Below are 22,845 nucleotides of genomic sequence, written 5' to 3' on the forward strand. Positions count from 1 at the left end.
TTGAAACAAAACAGAATAACCCCAGAGTGGGAAATGGTTTTCTCCTTCTTTCTGAGTATTTCTTAATGTTTGTACCAGCATTCCTTAAATCCTGTTTCAGTTGCTCCTTAGAAGCCTAAAGTGGTGTGTGAAATGTGTCTCTGAATTTCTGGGTGTGAAGCCAAGTCGAATCTCTTGTCTCCCCATCAACTCTCCTGACAAGGATAAGGAAGGACAAAATGTTATGCAGGCTTATTGACGGAGGTGAAAGTTGGTGGCTGCCAAAGATAGTTTCTGGAAACAGTGCAAACCCTTGACTGAAACCTCACTGGCATGCAAGACAATCTTTGCTTTTTACTAGTAGGCCCAAAACTAACATTTTCATAATAATTTTCCAGTATCAAAGTGATAGTTTTTATCCAAGACAGCTGAATACTACAGAACTGTGTAACAACAATTCAGTGCCAAACATATGCTATGTATATATTTTAACACCTTTGATAATAATAAAAAATGCATGTTCCTAGCAGTTTTCTCAACTTTCATTCAATAACAACATCCTCAAGTTGATGCTTTTTGTTTTCCTTTCATATTATTATGAACCTGTGTTTAATTCTCAGTGCCAGTTTGGCTTTTTAACCTCTCTTTCTACATTCCACTAGTAATGTCTGATTAAGAAATTAGCCTTTCAAGTGCTATAAAAAAATCCAAGAAATACAGAAACACAATACCATGGAAAACTGATATAATCTTTTCAAAACTATAAAAATTGGTCACCCAAAGGAACATCTGCACGGTAAAAATTTTAAACAAACTGGAAGGGAATCAGATAGCTCATAAAGAACCAGGCAGCTAGAAGAGCCATTGGTCGTTTACATATTTTGCTGTCATCCTGACTTGGAGAAGACTATCATTTTGAAGAATGTTTCTTCAGTTTTAGTTAGCAGCATCTGGAACGAATTCCAGGATGGAACACTGTAAGTTTTTAAAAGGAAACTCAACCTTACAATAATTATTCCTTAAATCATTAATATGGTGAACGTGCCAGATGTAAAAATATGAACGAAATAAAGTAAAATATGCTCCCAGGTATCACTCAAATCCCTAACGTACATCTGTCTGTTTTCTCAGTTTATTAATATCTGCTGTAGCCTCTGATAATTTTCTTTTATGCAAAACTTTCCACTTGCTTGTCATGTCTTCTGTCTTGCATTAGAGTTATTACTTCACCTCTCAGGATAACTGTCTGTGTACACTGGGGGGCTGTGGGTCTACTGCAATACAGGCTTTCCTGCAGAAAGAGATAACAGGGGGCTCATCTTTTATCCAACAGCACAGGAAACTTTTGGTTTGGTGGACGTTCAAGAGGAACATCCTCCTGAAAGAGTGGTTTTGTGGTGGCACTAGGGCTTTGCCAGCACGGAGCTCCTCACAGGGCCCGGGTTTCATCCACAGACACAAGACAGGATGCAATGAGACCCAGGTGTCAGGGATTGTTGGGCTTGGGAGAGGACCAGGAACCCAAAGACCAGGCAAATCTGTCCTATCTTCACTCTCTGTTCACACTTTCAAAGCAGCAGGATGAAGGCAGCAGAGGGAGGGCCAACATCACTGCAGATTAATACGAGATCATTCCATGGTCTGTTCTTTCCAGGATGATGATGCAAACCACAAGACCAAAATCAAATTCCCTTTTGTTAAGGGCATCCACTGGACATTCAATGCAGTTCAGCAAAGAGTTGCACTTAACTCACTCAGGAGAACCCAATACATTGAAAACTCCTGGAACACCTAGCTAGATCCCACCAAAGCTCCAGGCACTAATTTGTTTCTACTGCTGCCCTCCCCTCCATCCCTCCACAAAGATGTCTCCTCAGAGCTCCACTGAGAACTCTCAACACTGCTAAGCACTTTTGCAGATTAATGCTTGTCTGAATGTTACTAATTAGGGCAGGCGACTATATAATGAGATGCTTACAAAGTTTATTCATCACTAAAAATAAATGTCAAGCATCTGGCTTGCAGGCTATTCTCATGTGCCACTCAGGTCTGTGTGCTGCAGAGCCAGATGGAGCTGCAGGGACACCAATCACAGCGCAGAGGGATTACATGTCTTAAAACCATGGTTAACTTAAATAAGCAAGTTACCATCCCTCCATAAATCCCACATCTACCACCAGATGAGTGACAAGGCTATTGCACAGGGCTGTCTAGCTTGGGCTCCCCTGCTCCAGCTGGGCAGAGGAGAAAGTTGGCTGCCCATGGCCAGAGCTGCCTCTCCCTTGTACACAGCCCACTTGTCAGCAAAGCCACTCTGTTGGTGACCAGCTGAAAAGATGACTCATAAAGCAGAAAACCATCAAATGGGGCCATGCTAAGTAAACTCTCCTTCTGTCCCAGGCAGTGGTGGAAATGAATCATCTCCTTTACAAAGCTTGGGGGAGAGTTTCTCTCTGCCATGTTAACCAAATGTTAAGTGTGTTTCTCAAGAGGGTTTTTGCAGTGAAACCATTGGTGATGTTTGTTTACAGGCCCCAGTTTAATTACTCAGAGTAGCAACAGATCTGAACAATGACACTGTGTTTCCTGAAGGCATTTTTTAGCCTGTGTACAGGCTGATAGAGAAGGTGGGATTGACAGGTGGATACTTTATTTTCTCATTTTGTCCCTGAGAAATGCTGTGCAAGAAGCAGCATTTTTCTGGTGTCATGGGGTTCATGTTGACTAGGAAAGCACAACCTGGGATATCCCAGGCTCTGGGGAAGGGAGGTCACTCCTCATCCAAGTGAAGAGGGAGGGAAGGGAAACTGTCTAAGCCAACATCAGCAGAGATAAGGAAACAAGGTGGGTTTTCCCAGAGCTGGCTGAGTCAAATCCTCTAGAAAAGAGGAATATTTAAACTGTATTTCTGTTTTTTAAAGGCCCTGAAGGCTGCTTTCAGATTAGGGGCCTTGTTTTGCTGAGCACAAATAAAGAAGCTGATTTCTTGTTGTGCTCCACGAGCCTGCCATCCAAGGAAGCAATGTGCAAAGGAAGAACTGATAGAGGGGATGATTTCAACCATGCAGGTAATTTTTCTGCACTTGAGGTTTGTTCTTAGAACAAAGGTGATCAGTTCATATTTGGACTTGGAGCACCCCAAAATTCTAAGCTTTTGGATTCATGGGGGTTTTTATTTGGTACCTTATATTGCTAAGGAGACCTAATCAAGTATGGTACTTCTAGGGACAACAAAGTACAAGTACACTATGTAGATGAGACCATCAGCAAAAGAAAAATAATCCTTTCCTCTGGAACAAGAAATCCACAAAGAAATCTGAGAAGTCTTTAAACCAGCAGTAAACCTTTTAGTTGCCTATTATCTGAACGCTGCTAAGTGTTGAGTTCTGACACATCTACCAGCTCCAAAACATGAAATGTTTGGACAGACAGAATAAGACTTTCAACCTGTCTGACCCCCTGAAATACCAAGTTTCTCAGAGAAACTGTGTCACAGAAGCAGCCCACAGTGCTCTAGCCTTGGACAACAGCGAGTCCAACCACAAGACACAAAGCTGCAGGACACATGACTCCTGAGGCCCCACTGCTCCATGAGCAGGCTGATGCTACATGTTCCAGACTTCCTTTTGTCTGCTGCCACCCCTGCACTCTGAACCCTTGATGTGGGGTGGTGCACACAGGAAGAGCTGCCCGAGGCCGCAGTGGGTGTGATCCCCACACGTCCCTGAGGAGATAAGCAGAGGCACAGCAGAGTGTCAGGAAGGATGGGTTTGTGGTTATGTGGTTCACCCACGGCCAACAAAACCAGCCTTCACCAGAACATTTTTGTTTTGTTGGAAACAAGACCTTTCATGTGGCTGTGGGGCTCTGAGAGGAGGAGGCAGCTTGGTGCTGTGCTGGTAGAAGCTGGAAAGCTGGGATCCATGGGGATCCAGAGAGCCACATGGACAGAGGACAGTGGCGATTTGATCACTGTGTTAAGAGCCACGTTAGACAGGAAAGGACCGATTATGGAAAGTTAGAACAGAGCTGAAAAACATTTTAGGAGTTTTAGTAACAGTGGATCAAAGGTGCCCACCTCAGAAGGGAAAGGCACTTGAACATATTTTTGTTATGGACACCATCTCCAGCTACATGGAATCACTGGAGACTTCTTTCTACATCGTCCAGTGCAGGAAGAGAAGCCAAGGAAAATCAGACTTGGAAGGCAGAGACCAGCCCAGTCTTGTGGGGCAAAATATGTGCAGGTGAGACAACACTTGCCAAACTAAACTCAGGTTTTCCTGCTGCAGAGAGGTTGGGAGAAAGGTTCAACCAATGCCTGAAGAGACAGGTGGAATTCTCATAGCCCATCTGACCATAAAGGACCAATCTACTTTCATACACAGACCCAGGATCACAAGAAACTATCCATATACAGCCTCTGTAATGGTTTAGTCCAGTTGGAACAAGCCTGAAGGCACAACTGAAGAATGGGGTTGGGAGAGGTGAGCTATAGGATGCTGCTTTGGAGTGCTTGGTTGGATTAATCCAGGATTCCCCAAAGTGAAATGTAGGCTGACAAAGTGGTGAGAGCAAATATAACTGCTGGTGGAAATGAGGACTGGCCAAATGAGTGGTCTGTTAAGTAACAGACATAATGTACCCACCTGCCTGTGTTCTATTTTCAGTATATTTCCTATATTCATTATGTGTCTTATATTTCACCCTGGAAAATGACATATACGTGTAATCTCCACAGAGCAGAGTTAGGGTAAGAGTGCAGGCTCACTAACAACTCATCAGTGCCTCAGGTGGCATATTCCCTGTTCTGGTTTAGAAATATAGAATCATGGAATGGTTTGGATTGGAAAGGACCTCAAAGACCATTTAGCTCCAATTTCCTTAATCATGGGCAGGGACACATTGCAGCAGACCAGACTGCTCAGAGTCTCATCCAGCCTGGCCTTGAGCACTTCCAGGCATGGGGCTTCCACAGCCTCTCTGGGCAACCTGTGCCAGTTCCTCACCATTCTCAAAGTAAAGAATTACATCCTAATATCTAATCTAAACCCTCTGCCCTCTTTCAGTTTAAAGACATCCACTTTTATTCTGTCACTACATATTCTTGTATAATTTCCCTCTCCAACCCATCCCCAAAGCAGGGTTAAGCCAAAGCATTTGAGAGCAGCTTAGGACAGAAATGTATGTCCACATGGGCAACTGCTGCCTGATGCCAGCACTGGGGCCACTACTCCATGGTTTGGGGACTAATTAGAAGAATTCTCCTGACATGAGGGAGAAAGCACATGATAACAGAGACATGGTGTCAGGATGGCACTACTGAGAGAAAGTCAAATTGCTCCCTGCAGAAATATTTTGTGGGTGGCATGAAAATATTCCTTCTGGCTTTTGTCCATTTTTATGGTCAGAAGCATCAGTGGCTATGACCTGGGAATTTTTTGTTCAATTTGTTTAGCCATGATTTATGGTGTAAGTTAAAAAAAAACTCTGAACCAATAAATACACAGTATTATTGGTTTGGTGCAGAAAAAAAATCCTTCCTGACAGCACTAAAAGATTTCACCCACTGCAATTACTGAAGCCCTGAAATACAGCTTTTAGGCTCTGGCTACAGGGGTGGTTTGATGCTTGACTCTTTCCTTTTAGTCCAAAGGAAAGCAATCTCTCAAACAGAGTCAGGGTCTCATGTCCAGTACCTAACAAATGGAAGGGGAATGGGAGAGAGACAGAGCACATTCCACAGCCTGGTGTGTTTAAGGAAAGGGGTATAGCTTTCACTCTCCCGCTGTTAGACAATAATGCGCTGACTGAAAATGTCAAGCTTCAGTTTAAACAAAATAAAAGACTGGAGGGCCCAGGGCAGAGAATTTAAACACATATTAATTAAGGCTGGTAATACCCTGACATTTGCTGGATTTTTAATAAACTGATTAATATTTCTCCTTCATATTTCCGTGACATGAAATCAGTGCAGCACAATGAATTTCAACAAGTTTTGGTCAAAGGGTGCTGAAGGAAAATGAACATGCAGTGTCACAGATTTGAATTAGAAGTACTCTCACTCTGAGTGAGTAATGTGGAAACCCATTGCCCTCCACATGACAAAATTGCAGCTCAGGACCTTGAGAGGAATTTATTTACTTTCAGCAAGTGATTAGCCTAAAGAGTAATAATTGCAGAAAAAGAAGAAGGCAGAGAGAATAAATTATTACAGAGCTCTCAAGTACAGAACAGAATGGAGTGAAAGATCCTCATATGTGGAAGCACAACACTTATGTGTGTCTTAGCATGACGCCTCCACTATGGTATGTTCATAATTAAACAACATGGAAAAAGAATTTTTTGGGGAAGACGTTGAAGCTTCAGTTGTTATCATAGCAATGAGCACTAGAGTAACATCTCCTTGCTAGGTATTAACTCTTCAGTGGCATTTATACCAGTGGTTCAGAAGTTACCAGTGCCCAACCAGAGCAGCAACACTTCCACACAACTTGTCATTCAGTGTCATAGGTTGTTGTAAACATTTCAAATCTCTCTGGGATAGCTCCTTCCTCCTTGGTTAACTACAACAATATTTCTTTACGTGATGAGAGGATTCAGTCATAGCCTGGGTCCCTGTTGTGCAAACTTTGGTTGAAACACCCAAGAAGCAGAGGTCTGGCCCAGGGCCATCTGGGAAGTTTAAGCATGAGTTACAGCTCGGGATAAAACAGCACAGCAATAACACAAGCCACTATGCTGGTAAAAATTGAGATACAGAGCACAACCCCAGGGCCTGAAGAAAAGCAATTGCACCAGCGCTGACTCCTGCATCACTTAATGTGTTCTAACACACTTACTCAATCACAGCCATCCTGAAAAAGTCACATGCACATGACCGTGCTCTCCTCCTGCTAGTAAGTGAAATCTGTGTGCATTGGGGGTCTTAGCTTTGCTTAAAGAAACCCTGGGGTGCAGTTACTGCAGAAAGAAATGGACTGAGAATGTACACTCTGTAATAAAGAGAAATTTTTTAGCGTTTAAAATGTTAGTTCTCACACTAAACACATGGCATTCAAATCCTACACATAAGAAAGTTCAAGCAGAGAACAGCTGGACATCCTCTTTTCAGATTTTAGTGAAATTCTAGATTTTGAAAATAAAGTAGTCACATTTCTCCACTTTCTTTTTTTTAAACTATCAATCTACAAAATTTTGAAATAAAAACCTGAGAATCTTGAAATGTAAATAAACTGCAGACGAACAAAAGTGAAAGATATTTCAAATAAACTTTAGAAGGGGATTTTTTCATTTGACTTCAAAGCGACAGAGAGTGGTTTCGTATTAGATTGTGGCTGTTGTTATTATTACCCCATTATTATTATGCTCTGGTTATTGCCAGTATTAACAAAATATTTGTATCCACTAAAGCCTAAGAATGTCTATCAGAGACCAGTGTGCTGGGTATTTTACTGATGTTTCTTTGAAATACTGTCCTTGCCTCAAAAACCTTCTAATTTACTGTTGCACCCCGAGGAACAGAGAAGAGAAAGAGCTGCCTAGCACAGGGGCTGGATTATCCCAGCCTCAGGAGATACATCAAACCCCAGTCCGTCATCATCAAGGGTAACACAGGAGACCTGAGGTGACCCGGGCAAGATCAAAATGCCAGTGTGGCTTAGTGAGCAGCAGAGCAGACCTGAAGAGCCTACAGATTAAACAGATGCAGAAATGGCTGAGAGGAGAAGAAATGAGATGGGAAAATACTGATTCAGTCTGAAGAAACTTCAGCATTGGGTAGCAGAACATGGCACGGTGGAAGAGTTTCCCAGAGTCATCCAGATAAAGCCGCTCCCTGCAGTCCCAGCCTGGTATTAAAACCCCAAAGACATTATTTGCAGATATCACAACACGTGGCAGGGAGGGTGTCTGAGAAGAAAGAGCTCCAAGGGAGTTATTATGGTGTCAAGCAGCTCATACAGGCTGGTATAGTGCTTACACAGCAGAGAGTGACAGGACAAGGAATGGTTTCAAAAAAGGGGAGAGATTTAGATTTGATGCTGGGAAGATGTTGGGTGGTGAGGCACTGGCACAGGTTGCTCAGAGATATTGTGGGTGCCACATTCCTGGAAGTGTTCAAAGCCAGGGTGGATGGGATTCTGAGCAACTAGATGGAGTGAGGAAATGGCATCCCTGTCCTTTGGAATGATAATCTTTAAGGCCCTTTCCAGCCCAAATTGTTCTGTGATTCTTTGAGTGAATGGCACAGCACAAGGAGCTGCCAGCACCCTCTAGGCCATGGTCACTGAACCCCTCCTGCAGCCTACAGGGCCTGCTCTGCAAACAGGGAAGTTGTCCCCAATTCTGTGAGCTTCAGTTTCCTAAACTGCTGCTGATGGTGTTACCCTTCCAGAGGCTGGGGTTATTCGTGTGCACAAAGAGTAAAAAACATTATCTGAAAACTGCATCACCACATGAAGCTGTATCAAAGGGGGCAGAGGAAATGGTTGTTTCCCCCACCTCCCTCCAGTCCTTCACTTACAGCCACCGCAACAGAGACCTGACCAGAAACAGACTGAGTTGATACTGAAAAACAAAAAGTAGCCACTCCTCAGGATTATGTGGGACTATCCCAAATAAACCCACAGAAAACAGGCTCAGAATTACTCGGTCCTCATTCAGCACAAGTCATCTGATAATCTTGGGGCAGCTCACCATGTCTGGCTAGAGAGCAGCAGGCCCAAACACTTCTGAATAGCAGACTAAGTTAGATGACTAAATATGGTATTTTTTTATGAACTTGGAGGACCCACTTTGGAGTGCTTGGCCCAGGACTGATTCCTTTTGAGACCTAGGCCTTTGATCTCACTGCTAGACAAAATAATTAAAGGAACTGAAATACAATCAAGGTTTCTTTCCAGCTTAAAAAAAAAGAAAAAGAAAAAGAAAAAGAAAAAGAATACTTGGATATCTTTGTTGGACTCTTCAGATAAAACATCACATAGAAAAAAAACCCCATGGTGTCTCTTGAGCTTATTCCATCAGCTCCCTTCTTTTGAGCAGACATGTGAAGCTGCTCAGATCTTTTATCGGGAGGCAGAAAAATTGGAAGCATCAGGTAATGCTAGGGGGGATGCACAGCTTAAAACCAGACACGTTTTTTCCCACTAAGGAACACTACCTAAAATGCTCTTTTCATACTGAATGCCTCAGCTGAGGGATTTGGCTTTGAAAGGGGGTTTCTGTTCAGAAAGAGGGTTTTCTTTGTTTTTGCACACACAGATTTGGTCATTTCAGTGATGCTTCATTTTTTTCTCACCAGCCTGTTTGATGGTTTTGCTTTAGTGACATATGGATGGTCTGAATCCCTCACAAAACACAGGAGAATCCAGAGCTGGAGCAGGAAGGAAAAGAGATCCAGATCCTGAGGCTGAGGAAGGATTTGATGGGTTCCTGCTATCTCCTGCCACCCAGTCTGAAGTCTCAGGACTAGGTCAGAACAGCCCAGTGGCAGTACTTTTTCTCCTCATCAGTGAGGAAATAGAGTGGCAGAGTGGTTGAGAGGGTTTCCTATTAGTCCAAAGGTGCCAATTGGAACCTCCCTATTAACTGTCCCAAATTAACCCTATTAGGAAGGAGTATCTGTTAATACTACATTATCGGGGACAGGGTGTGAGCTTTGATATAGGAATATGGGGGATGTTGGAATAAGATAATCTTTAAGGTCTCTTTGAATCCAAACCATTCCATGATTCTGTGAATTTGGAGTAAAGGGCGAAAAGCAGATATGATATAGTAACTTTAATTGCCTCTCTGGAGACTTCAGGTTCTCCAAGTAGTCTGCATCACTCATAAGGACTGAAGGAGTCACCTTGAGTTCTGTCAGCAGAAAATTTCAATGCCTAGAGAGCAAGGGCTGAGTGAAGCCTCTGCTGCTACCAACAATCAAACCCTGTGTGGGTTAGGCTGGGCTAAGGCTCTCTGGGCTTAGGCTGTTGTTCAAGAGCCAGTGCCTGGAAGTTTAGTGAAAAACCACTATCCTAAAAGGGCTCCAGCTTTATCCTTCACACTCACCTTCTGTCATAACAGAACTTTCTCCCCCCTGTACCCCCACTTTTCCCCATGCCTTTATCTCTTGTTTTCCTTTTTCTTTCTTTCATGCTGAGGTCCTGGCAAGTTAGGAAGGCAGAAAACTGGATTTCCTCACCACTGAGCCAGTTAAAATGGCTATTTTGGTGATGATCCCAGCCTTGGATATGTTGCCAGCACTGAGGCAAACCCAGTGTGACCACACAGTCAGTGAGTCCTGGGCTGGCTTTGAAACTCTTTGGAGCAAGCACATCTCACTCCTCACAAGCGTTTTGTACAACATTCCTTAATCTTACATTTTGTTCTCTGGGAGTACATTTGTTATTAATCACTGGCTTGCACATTAATACAGTGCTTTATAACAGTTAAACCAGATATTCCATCCTAGCAACTCAAATTAATATTTGTTTGAATAATCTATTTAAGATGATGTCTGGCCAGGAGTGTGGTCTGGCTGGAAGCACTCTGCTCTCCCAAGCGGACGTTTTCATTTGGTTTGTTCCATATTTTATTCCTCTGCTCTTATTTTATACCATCCCCCCAAATCTTCCATTCAAATTGTTTTCTCCAGCAAAGGTTCCTCTTGTGTTCAGCCCATGAAGGTCAAAGTACTTTTTTTTTTCATTTCTTGTCCTAATCCTCTGGGACAAATGACTCTATTGACACCAAATATTTTTGAGGAACTTATTTTTGTAGCTTTTTGTACTGCTTAAGATTCAAGTTGAGACACATTCTAGAATATGCAAAATATATAGGTTGCGTGAAACAAAATATGCTGAGTTTGTGTATATACATGCATCTGCATTTATTCTATTACTTCTATTCTGTTACTGATCACACTGATGTGGTTTCAAGGACTGTCTTCTGCAAGATCAAAATCCTCCTGTATTAATTAGAATCCACTGTGATAAAAATGACGCAAAACTGAAGAAGAATGGACATAAATGTTCTCTTTTTTTGGAATATCTGAAGTCTGAAGCCAACTTCCACAGGTCAAACTTATCTCTAAAAAACACACATGAGCAGCAACCCATGTTCAGTAGTAATTTCTCCACTGAATCATAGTCAGAGTCTGGTCCAAAGTCCTTCTGAGTTCTGAGAAAGTATGAAATTTTCTGGCTTAGGCTGGCCACAGAGTGCCTTGGAAAACAAAATTTTCAGAGCTGTTCATTCTCAGAATGTTGCACGGGTAAAAATTTGCTTTGACAAGACCCCTCTGAGGTACAGGGATCAGCGTAACGTGCCCTGACTTCACACGAGGCTGCGAACACAACCTGTGCAGTGGGAGTCAACTTTGCCCGCTCAGCTCTGGACCAGACCCACAGAGAATAAATGCATGGAAAGAGGTGAAAACACAACTTTTCCAGACCTCAGGATTTTTCAAAGCATAAGACAACGTGCTCTGGGACATTATGGTTCCTTTCTAGCTAAGTATGTTTTCAGAAATCTATTTCCAGCTACTCTGACTGCAAATAGTGTGAATGACTGGTTCCCCATGTGTACCAAGATAAGGATTATATTGTCATATGAAATTTTCCCCTCATCTAAAAACTGTAGCACTTTTCACTGAGATGAAAAGATACCTTTTATTTTTCCAGAAGAACAAATTGGTTTTATCCAGTCACAAAACAGCCCATAAACAACAATGACCAGTTTAAAAATTCCCTGCTCAACCAAGGGAATTCAAGGTGGGTTTTTAAAAGTATACTCAATTGAGATTAATGGATTCTTTCCTTGAAAAGCTGCATTTAAATTGATAACCACAAAATAAAAACTTCCAAGAGCAAGTTGTACAAACCATTACATCACAGAGGATTCCCTTAATTTCAAGTCTTTCCAAAAAAAACCAGAATCATTGATGCTACGCATGTTTGGTTCCTTTTTTTGATTTATATTAGTCAAATAGTTGTTGCTAGAAAAAGCCAATAGAAACCAGAGCTGTGATCTGCCTTTGTATTGTTCAAGGATTTTGCTATCCAATTTCAGACAGGGGTATTTATTCCCAGAGACACAGACTATAGCATGTCTCCATCATACATATATTCACATTCACCTACAGTTGCGTTAATCCAAGCACACACTGCACAACTGTTACAATTTATACATCCCTTTGTGATTATAAAGTAGAAAGCATTAATACATTGCCAAGATCGTTGATCACATGGCCATCTCTTAAAAAAATCCACCACCATGTTCTCCCTGGTATTCCAGAGAAAAACAAATCCTGCACTGACTGACTTGACAAACCTTGCACTCTCCTGACTCCACATCCACCTCTCCAAGAAGCCAAATCTAGACTATGAAAATCTTCTCCCCAGGGATGAAGAATTATCAGAGGGCCTCAGCACCCACAGATTCAAGTGAGAAATCAAACTATTCAAACTGACCATCCCCCAAAAATTTCTGTGCATCTGTGGAACCTTCACTTCATCAAAAATGATAATTGCAAAACAGTGGCCTGTAATTCGTATACCTGGCAATATATTTTCTCCTAAAGGCCAGAAAAGAGGATTAAAAACTAGAAGGACATAGTAACAACTGTGTCCATTTGTAGATATGTAGAAAAGCCACTATGCTGTAAGACAAATTGGGAGTTTTAACCAGATATTGATGGGTTGCTGGATCACAGAACATCTTTAGTACAATACAAGATTTTACACAAAGATGACACCTTTAAACATTTGCAATCTATTTTTATGTACAGCTGTTAGGAGGATGTAACAATTTCATCATTCTGTTCTTATGTGTAAGACCTTGTCTTTGGTCTTGAGATTAACCCAGGACCAATCTATTCTATCGGCTCACTTCTGAAACTAAAGAGTTTTCAGCTAATCTTTGTAATCTATTGCAATCAAATTTGCTCAGTACCCCATATTACTTTAAAAGCTCTTTTTGTCCATGACCTTGGTGGGAAAGCAGTGTGCTCCATTACTATTTTTCTTCCGCATTATTTATGTTGAAAAGCAGCTGGTCCTTTATGAATATCCCGCTATTTGACTCAAAGACTGAGTATTTTAGCTCCCCTTAAGAGTTTTTGTAACTCCTCTTCTAACCGACACTTCCCTTGACCTCACTCCCTTCCTCACCATCCACAAAAGATTTACAGAAAGGCTGGAATGGAGATTTGAAAAAAAGAAAAATTGTATGATTTTCGTCCTGCATTACTAGAAGGCAATTTCTAACTATTAGTGGGGCCAAAATGCACACAGTACTGCCTGAGCTCATACAAAATCATTTCTCACTGATTTATCGAACTGAGGGGAGAAGGAGAGATTTCTCCTGAAAAACTGAGGGCCTGCTTTATGATGCTTGGGTTTGCTTTTAATAAAACCTTTGGAAAGAAGAAGCAGGAGCAAACCTTTTGGTATTATCATTAAAAAGTTCCAGTGTTTGTTAAAACCTCCTGTAACACTAAGCCCTTGCAGCTCCCGATGAAGTCCATGGGAACTGGCAGCCCTTCCAGAAATGGATGCTCTAAATGCTGGCTCATGGCAAGCAGCTTCACATCTAGCCAACTCCTGAGTCTTTATACAGGTTTTACTCAGCCTTTACTCAATCAAAGCTCTCGCTCAGGGGCAGTAAATAAGGACTTTAGCAACTGGCCCAAAGGATAGGTTCCACAGCATGCAAGGCAACTACTTATTAAAGTGTGGGCGTTAGTCAGCAATAAGCCCTCCTCCACCTCTTAAACTTTTGGTGTTCCCACCAGGGAAGCTATTGAAAGCCTGAGCTTTGTAAGTTCAATTCCCTTTGCTGGCTTATAACACAGCTGCTATATATTATCTTATACATTTGACCACAAAGGTGCATTCTATAGGCAAGACTCATCCACTCCTGCCATCCCTTTTTATTCATTCACCGCTTTTCAGCATAATGTTTGGGGACCCTGTTCTCAGCCACTTGTACACTCCAGCACTTGAAACACACCAAGAGGGACAATCGCTTGACTGATATCTCCATCTCAGTATCTATACCCGTCTCTCTGTTTCTCTAGCTTTCTACCCAAGCCATTGTGCTCACCAATTGTGCTATCATAAAGCAGAGTGTTGGGCTGTTTTGTGACGATGAAGAACCATGCAATCACAAGCTTTATTGCATACCATCCCATCCAGTGACCCCTGTTCTTATCATGAGAGCCCATTCAAGGGGAAATTACACCAGACTTCAACGGGGAAAGTGTCCCTCTGTTTCCAGGCTATTCAGGACAAAAGGTGAGAACCGCAGAACAAGCCTCTTCTGCTTTAATTGTGAAATGTTTCAAGCAATTGGAGGGGGGGTGGGAGGTGGGAAGGGGGGCTAAGGGGGTTGGGGAAAGAGAGAGGGGGAAAAAAAATAAAAACTCTATTGAGATCAGGTGGTCCCATTTCCCAGAGATAAACAAGTTCAATAAAATACTGGTCAACAGAGTTACCCTATCCTCAACAGGCTTTTGTTTTTTTAAAAAAGGACTAAAATAACCACTTGGAAATGTTAAACCAAGGCATGGCATTTTAATATGAAAATGGAGGCCTAGTATATTTTTGGTCCCTCTGACAACGATTGCCCTCAATTAGATCACATACTCAGCAAATTGGTTGCTGCAAGGGGTTTGTGATCATAAAAATAATCATACACGGCAAGTTCCTTTCAAACCTGAGGGTTTTTTGCTGTTGTTGGGGTTTTTTCTCCACTTTTTGCTTATTGCCATAGTAACGACAAGTGCATATTTTGACTTGCTTCCAAAATAATATTCAAGAATGTTCTTTTCATCCATTTTTAAGAGGAATCATTATGAATATTTGAATTATATTTTCCAATTAGGTGAACTGAAGTGTTTTCCAGCGACTATTTTTTTCCCCTCGTTTACAGAAAATGGGAAAATTTTATTGCACCAAGGATTTTCAAGACAATGGCTACAGAGACCATTTTCCAGTGTTGTTTGTAATATCTAACTTAGTGTTAAATTTTAATGGATGGGGTTCCATGGGGATTTGTTTGCAAATTTCATCAACTTGAGTTCCTGCTTCATTTGCTGAAATGCAGTACTTGGAATTGACCCAGTGAGCAGGAACACTCTTGTTCTTTTTAAAACATTGCTGTATACTACAATAAACAGTGACTGGTTATCAAAAATAAAATGCTTGATTGTCTACAGATTTGGAGCACACAATTTTTGACTTGGGTGAGCTGTTGATTTATATTCACCACTGACACAGCTTAAACAAACACACACATTTTATTTTTAAGCCTTGTTTTTCTTCAGAAGCCAATAGGATGTGCTCAGCTCAGAACAAAAGCTATTTTATTTTTTCATATTTGCCCTGGTAATACACTCTTCAGCCTGGATCCTAGTGGATGAAAGCCAGTCTGACTTGCCAAACCCCCAGTTTCACCCTCCTTCAGCAGCAAAGTGTCTGTCACTTGAAAAGGAATCCAAAGCACTCAAATCTTCAAGGGATTGCTTAAGAAAGGCTTGACATGTTCCTGTGTCTAGACTCATCTCCAAAATACATGATCTTGAGGTTTTCCTAATGATAGCAATGGCCATTTCATGTGAACTTCATAAACACACAAAAGAAGGAAGAACTTTAAGGAGCTCATTTTAGCAGAGCTTCTGGTGGTGCTGTTGTAGGCACCTAGGACTTGCTCCTCAATGGAAACCAACATCTGCAAACCCTCCAAGGTGTGAATGTTAGGGCTTATTGCAAAATCGAGCTGTGCTCTCCACCTCTAACAGCATAAACACAGTTAACCTGCTGGATGCTTCTGCACAGGGACAGAAAGAGTCTCACACATTGAATTCATGCAAGACCCATTTCCAAAAGGGACTGTAGGTGGGAAAGTTCCTGAAACACCAAAGTGTCATCCAGGGCCTCTCAAGTTCCCTTCCAGTCCTGGCCTCAATATAGGATTGAGTCAGTCTCAAGAGCCCCTGGATCTCTGAAAAGCCACATCCACTCATCCTTGCTCATGCCTTGTAGAAGCACCTTGTCCCCAGAAACCTCTAAGATGAAGCGTAGCAGAAATACCCAAAGCATAAAGCATTATTTGCGTGGCACTGGGGAAAGGAGCAGGAATGGAGGGGGAGATGCAGTGAAAGGAGTTTTTACAATGCCAAGGCACGATGGGCTCTTTGCAAACAAAGGTGAAGGTTTGGGTCTGCCAGGTTTCTGCAGTCTCAGGTTATGCTGGATTAGACCCAGAGGCTCTTTTTTTTGTAGAGTTTCAGGCTAAGCAGGCAAACTCAAATACTGTGCTATATCCATCCTCACTTTCATTACACCATGAAACGAGCAATTAAAGGAAAAAAAAAAAAAAAGAAACCAACAAACTGTTCAAACATGTTTGATCAGAAAGCACTTAAGCAACACAGAAGGAATCCACAGCTTTTGATATTACATTAATACACTAATATCTTAATCCTTTTCCAGTGACAGACTACACATTTAAATCCCTAATGGGACCTGGTTTCCAAATTACATTATTTAATGTTTATTCAGTGAATAATCCAAATAGTATTTAACACCACTGAAGAAAAAACACACACACCCCCTGGGTGGATTGTCTGCTTTTCCTTTGCTTCATAATTACCCAACCAAGGGCCCTATTAAATAACCCCATTTTTTATGGTCTTAAAGTGAAATGAACCCTCTATTTGAACATTGCAGAAGAAACACTTCAGGCACACATGCACACTGTAAAATTCAGCTCCACTTCAGAAACTTTCCACTGATCAAGATTGTTTTGATCCATTTGAGGCCTTTCTAGCCAGACTTATTTAATACCAAAGGGCCTGATCTGGGCTCCACTCTGGAAAGAGAACAAAAGCAAACACCAAGGGAGCATAAAAAAAATAGTAATGGCTTGTCAATTAAATCTCCGTGTGTCAAAGAGGGGCAGTTAATGGCCTGTAAGTTTATAATATAATTAAAACACTTTCAATGGGATTTGTGCCACCAGCTGTGGACACCACTGGCAGGGCTGTAATCACCCAAGCTCCCTCATTACCCAGCAGAAAGGCTCTTCTCCTCCTCTGTGGTGGGAGCTGGGACATCCTCAAGGGTAAGGGAGGTCTGAGTGGTGGGGCTGGTGTTGGGCAGCACAAAAACAAATCATGTTGTGCTGTCATAGCATGTCCTGATGCTTCCTTGCCTGATCCCTGTGGTGCTTTCCCCCAAGCCTTGTCCAGTGGTGTCCCACTCCTGTGAACCCATATGGATGGACTATACAATTCAATCCCTTAGGAAAGCCAATCCCTTGGTCAGCAGAATTCACTCATTTCCCTGGAGAAAGGTACTTGGTTCCTCTACTGAACAGAACACAAATCCTTCTCTGCCAAAGACAAGCCATTCTCAAGGGACAAGGCATCTTCTTTTCCCCACAAACTCCTCAACCCAGACATACACCTGCAACAACAGATGCTCCTGTGGTGATACCCATATTTCCATGCCTCTCTTTCAAACCCGTTTTAAATAAAGACCAGGCTTTTTGCTTCTTCTGTCAAACATCTCTAATTGAAACTTTCAATCTTTGCTACAGAAATCCGTTCAAGTAGTTCCAGAGGCTCTGAGTGAAAACTGTGTGTGGAAGAAGAGACAAGAAGGAAAAATCTTTTTGCCCCTTTTTGGAGTGATAATTTGGGGATTCATTTGTAACAGTAATAAAACCAAGGCTCTTCAAAGAAATCTCCCTGGGTAAGATTTGCATGGTATTTCTCACAAAGAACCAATGGTGGCCATTTCAGAATTTAATCGTTTTCATTTACATAGTTAAAAAATAGCCAGCACAATTCCAGAGCCCCATGTTCTGACATCAGAGCTCCTAGCAAGCTGTCAACATTTCCATTAGAGAGCCCTGCTTGGGGAGCTGGACATGCTGACAGCTTGGAGAGCACTTGCCTTGCAATAGAAGGCAGATGTTACTGCAGGTTTGGACATAAATAGAAAGATCCAGGGATGCACAGGCAGCCAGACAGACAGCTCCCAGTGAACCACCAGCTCCTGCTGAGTGGGAGGTTCTGTATTATCTCCTGTTGCCCCAGATGACACCTAACCTCTCCTAAAAGAGAAGGTGCTCAGTGCAGCCTGTCCTGGCATCCTAAAAGCACTGCCCAGTGACTGGGCTGCTCCTGCCCCATTGGGAATGAGGGGTCAGGGCAACACTGCCCAACCCCAGCACGGGGGCTTCTGGAGAGATGCTGATTTAAAGACTGTAAGTGCACAGCCCTCAGAGTGTGCAAAGCCCTTGGTCTCAGCATGAGACATTCAACCTTCCTACCTCAATAATACAAGGAGATTTTGTTCCCAGCAATAGTGTTCGTGCTTTTATGACATGGTTGGCTGAAAGAATTAGAGGTCCTTTCTGCAGACCAAGGCAAGCATCCTCAATATTTATATTTTTGAGAAGGCTTAGGTGGTATTTTTTTTGACTGTTGAATATAGTTCACGTTACTGACAGCAAAGAAAAAAAGAAATAGCACCTGATTCTTTTCCTTGTGGAACAGGGAACCTCAGTTATTAATGAGATATATGAGGTGACTCTCATACAAGCCTCACTGTAACAAAGCTCCTCCTAATCACTGGTGGATTTCATCCTACCCTTATATAAGGCAGTGCATATTTATCCTTACTACACCAAGAAGGAACTCCAGCAATAATTAAGTAACTCCCCAAGGGTGCTGGGAACCTGCCTACATCTCATTCATCCCAGAACAACCCTCTCCTTAAGCAGCACAGTGTTTTGGGGAGTGATGCTGAGAGCCAACACAGGGCTGTGTGGACACTGCAAAAGGAAAAGAGAAGTCAAAACGTGTGTCTGAGATCTGAATTCACCGGCAGGGTCAGGGAGCTGTTTTACTTGCTACCACTGTGAACTCCAGGAATGGAATCAATTAGTATTAGTTTAAAACATCATCTGTTTCAGTTTAACAGAAAGCTTCTGTTCAGTGAAATACAGGGTTGGTAAATGCAAAATAAAAGCTGATCTGACTTCAGTAACTCCTAAGGTACTACGCTAGGTGTGGCAGAGAGGTGGATCCCACACGTGCCACAAATGTGTGTAACAGGGCATTGCTCTCGTTTTTCTTCCTGTATTCATAGAAGAATATCCCTGCACGTCATGCATGTGCACAAAGCACAAACCTGTGATCAGCAAGATGGTTCACTGGCAACACTGCAGATGTGTGACAGCATTTTCCTCAATGATACTCCTGGGTGATAAACCAGCTACTTTGGAATGGATGTTTGCCCAGGTAATTAAAAGCATCTTTAAATCACGATGGAAGAATTTCTTTCCAGGCATCACTTCTGTCTTTAGACAGATAAACTCTGCCTGTTTGGGGATTTTTTACCATAGACTTTGATGGGCTATGGTAGGAGATTTCATTGGAGAGCTACAAAATAAGAGTTTTCCAAGGCAATGAACTTATGCCAAGCAATACTGCCTTTTTTTTGTTTGTTTTTTTTCAAAAGGTTTTTAAAGTTCTTTCTTCCTTTCCAATTCAAAACACATCTTGGTTCCTCAGGGGGACAACTGGCTTGCTCCTGATGTAAGCATCTTACAGGGCCAACAGCATACATAGGTACTTTATAGGTAAAACAGGAGCCATCTTATTGAAAAACTGAACTTCCTTGCAGTGATTTTAGCTATAGAAAAGAAAATCCATTGGCTGCAGCTACACCTTTTGTTTCCTACCCAGAATTACGAGACCAGAGCTGAGGGACACTGCAGAGACACAGTTTAATGTTACTGTTCCAGCAATTACTACTAAACTGCTTGAATTTTTCATTCCATTTTTTTATTTTCTGAATGCCCCTTCCCTCTTTTAATACTCTTTTGTCTTTACACTGTTTACTTTTCCGAGAAAACAAAAAAGCAGAGGAGGGAAGCAAACTAAGGATTTTTTTTGTCTCCTGTCTCATATGGATTTCAGGAATAAAGAGACAGAATGAAGAGAAGATCAAGGGAGAGAGTACAGTTTTTTCAATTCTCCTATCCAAAAAATAATCAAAGAAACCCTAAGTAAATACTTATCTGCAAAGCATCTTCATTTTCCAACCAGTTATTCAAGGTTTCATTAGTCCCACAGCTCCCCCAGCTCTGCCTGCTCTGGTTGGCAGAGCAATCCACTCCTCTCCATGTGCCATTTTCATGCTATGAGAGCAATAATTGGTGATGGCACCACCTCCTGCACTGCACAGCTCTCCTTAATTCAGTGTGTTGGTCAGGCAATTCTGCTAAGAAACCACCACGCAGACAGCGAGAAGAAAGCAGAGATGAGCAGGATTATTCTCACTTGGGATAACTCATTCCTCAACTGGATGATGAATTGCTGACAGAGCTGGGGAGGAAAGTCCAGCCCGGCCTCCTGCAGACACCCAGCACAGCACAATGTCAGCAAAAAAGCTGTGGAAAGGTCTGGGGAGGGAGTGGGGGGTGAGATGAAACAGCTGCTGGACTTAGAAATAGGTGGAAAATGGCATCACAGCCCACTGCAGTGAGGAAATGCAAAAGTGGAAACTTATATTTTTACATGTAGGTAATGATTTTAGCATCTGCATAAGGCACACGAGCCAGGGCTTGGATCCCTTCTCGGTTAAATCACTTAAAGTCCTGTTCTGCCTGAAAGGAATAATCTCCTTGTTTTTATTGCTGTCTTACAAACTTTCCATCCCAATCTATTAACAAAACTGGGTGACAGAAGGACTGCCAAATAAATTCTACAAGGGGGTTGTGGGAGAGGAAAGAAAGGTTTGAGCTTACAGAGCCAGGGCAGGGGAAGCACAGTGAAAATCTAAAGCCCAGGAGACAGGGATGATCATTGGGAAAGTGGCTCTTTGGGGCTCCTAAGACCACAAAAGCAATCCTGAAGCACAACTACCACTCCCTGCTGGATGTTTGCTACCCCCTTTACACCCCAGCCGGAGGAAGACCACTGGATGCAGGGAACTGAGACCTCCAGTGATGCAGCACTGAGAAGCCACTCCCTTTCCAGATGGTGTAAGTGATGCTGATTGACCTAAATGATGTCACGCAGCGAGCACTATCAGCCCGTGCTGTGTGCACCATCTCCCACTGCAGGGGAACAATGGGGAGCAGAGCAGGGACAATGGGGGCTGCGGGAGGCTGGGCAGGGTCACAAGGTGCAGAGCACAACAGCACAGCAGAGATTTCCAGCGCCTTTCCCTCTGCCAGGCGTGTGCCTGGCTCCTGTGCTGCGGGAGGCGATGGCATCCTCCTGGATGGGAGCAGCTGGGAGGCAACTGGGAAAGCAGAGATCTGGTCTGGTCTGTGTCACTGGTTTTACCTGTCGCTGTTCTTTTTAATTACATTTTTAATAGATGAGGATCAAGTCTATCCTGGATGTGACCAACACCACACCAGAGTAATTCTGGGTTTGCAGAAGTGGCAGACTGTATTCTCCACGTTGGCTCATCCAGTTTGGCTTTCCCTGAAATAACCTGACACACACATTCATATGCCTATAACATGAAAGGCTGAAAAAAAACACAATTACTTTTTTTTACAAGGAGTGTTTTTCACAGTTCTCAGTAATTCCTACAGAACAGTTAATTAATTTTAAGTTCTATTTCACCCTTATATATGAATGGATAGCTGGAGAAAGAAAGAGGAAACAAAGATCTGTATGAGACTAGAGACAGCCTGATCTCTCTAGGGGTAAGGACATATTTATTTATGTATATTAAGGTCAGGATTATCTTCTGCACCAACATAAATCTGGAATATGGGAGGACAGAGAATAAACAACAAAATAAAATAAATTATCTGCTTGGACATGGATTTAAAGGACCCGTATGCCTCCACATGGAATTACTACTATGCAATATTGTTTAGACATCTAATATATTTCATTGGAAAGCCTTCTCATATTTTAATTTTGATTCATCCACTGGTTGGTTCACTAGATACTGAATATGTAATGGGCAATACTGAAGACATGGTTAACCAATGTTATCAGAATGGAAACAGCACTTGGTTTATTCCAGAAAATAATGAACTTGATGTTTAGGATTTCAGAGATCTTATTTTTAAATCTCGTTCCTAGTGCAGACCTGGTAAGGGAGGAACCCATAACAGAACAGCACAAAATGGGGCATTCACAGATCATAAACCTGGCCCCTGAGGAAGAAATCTTTGGATTTATGTGGCCCTGAATCACCTAGAATGTCAGCATAAATTTTAGCTTCCAACAAGCCAAATATGAAGCCTGATTTTAGACATAAGAGTCTTGCTCCTCATGTTTTATCCCCAGTCCACACACAAGCACTGGAGATCTGCTTGTTGCATTCCCTTGAAAAAAACCTAACATCGAGTGAAGCCAAGTTAATCCATTTGTCAGCACCTGCTGACCTGTGCACCTGCATTGGAGTTTGTAACAAAATCCTGAAACAGACTGATGAGCTTCAGGTTCTGGCAAAAATGGCTTGCAGAGGAGATGCTACACTCCTTGAGAATTCCCCTGGGGATGCAACTCCTTGGAGAGATGGATGGGTACTTATACAAATGGATCCACATCAGTTAAACCCAGAAATTTCAGGAGATCAGGCTCCCCAGTGGATTCCCTTGGTTGTTAAAATACATTTTTTATATTTTTTTCCCATTAAAGCTTGCATTTGGTTTTACCTGAAAAGAAGTCACTGCAGTGCAATTGGTGAGAACAAAGCAGCACAGGCATTAGGAGAAAACAAACAAACAAACAAAAAAATTCCAAATAACTGAATGAGACTGTTTTAAATAACTCCCAAATTGTCACAAGATCACGAAATTCATATACGAGGCTGAAGAAAGGGGGAGCTA

Source organism: Prinia subflava, chromosome 10 (genome assembly GCF_021018805.1).
Source record: "Prinia subflava isolate CZ2003 ecotype Zambia chromosome 10, Cam_Psub_1.2, whole genome shotgun sequence".
NCBI classification, from domain to species: Eukaryota; Metazoa; Chordata; class Aves; order Passeriformes; family Cisticolidae; genus Prinia; species Prinia subflava.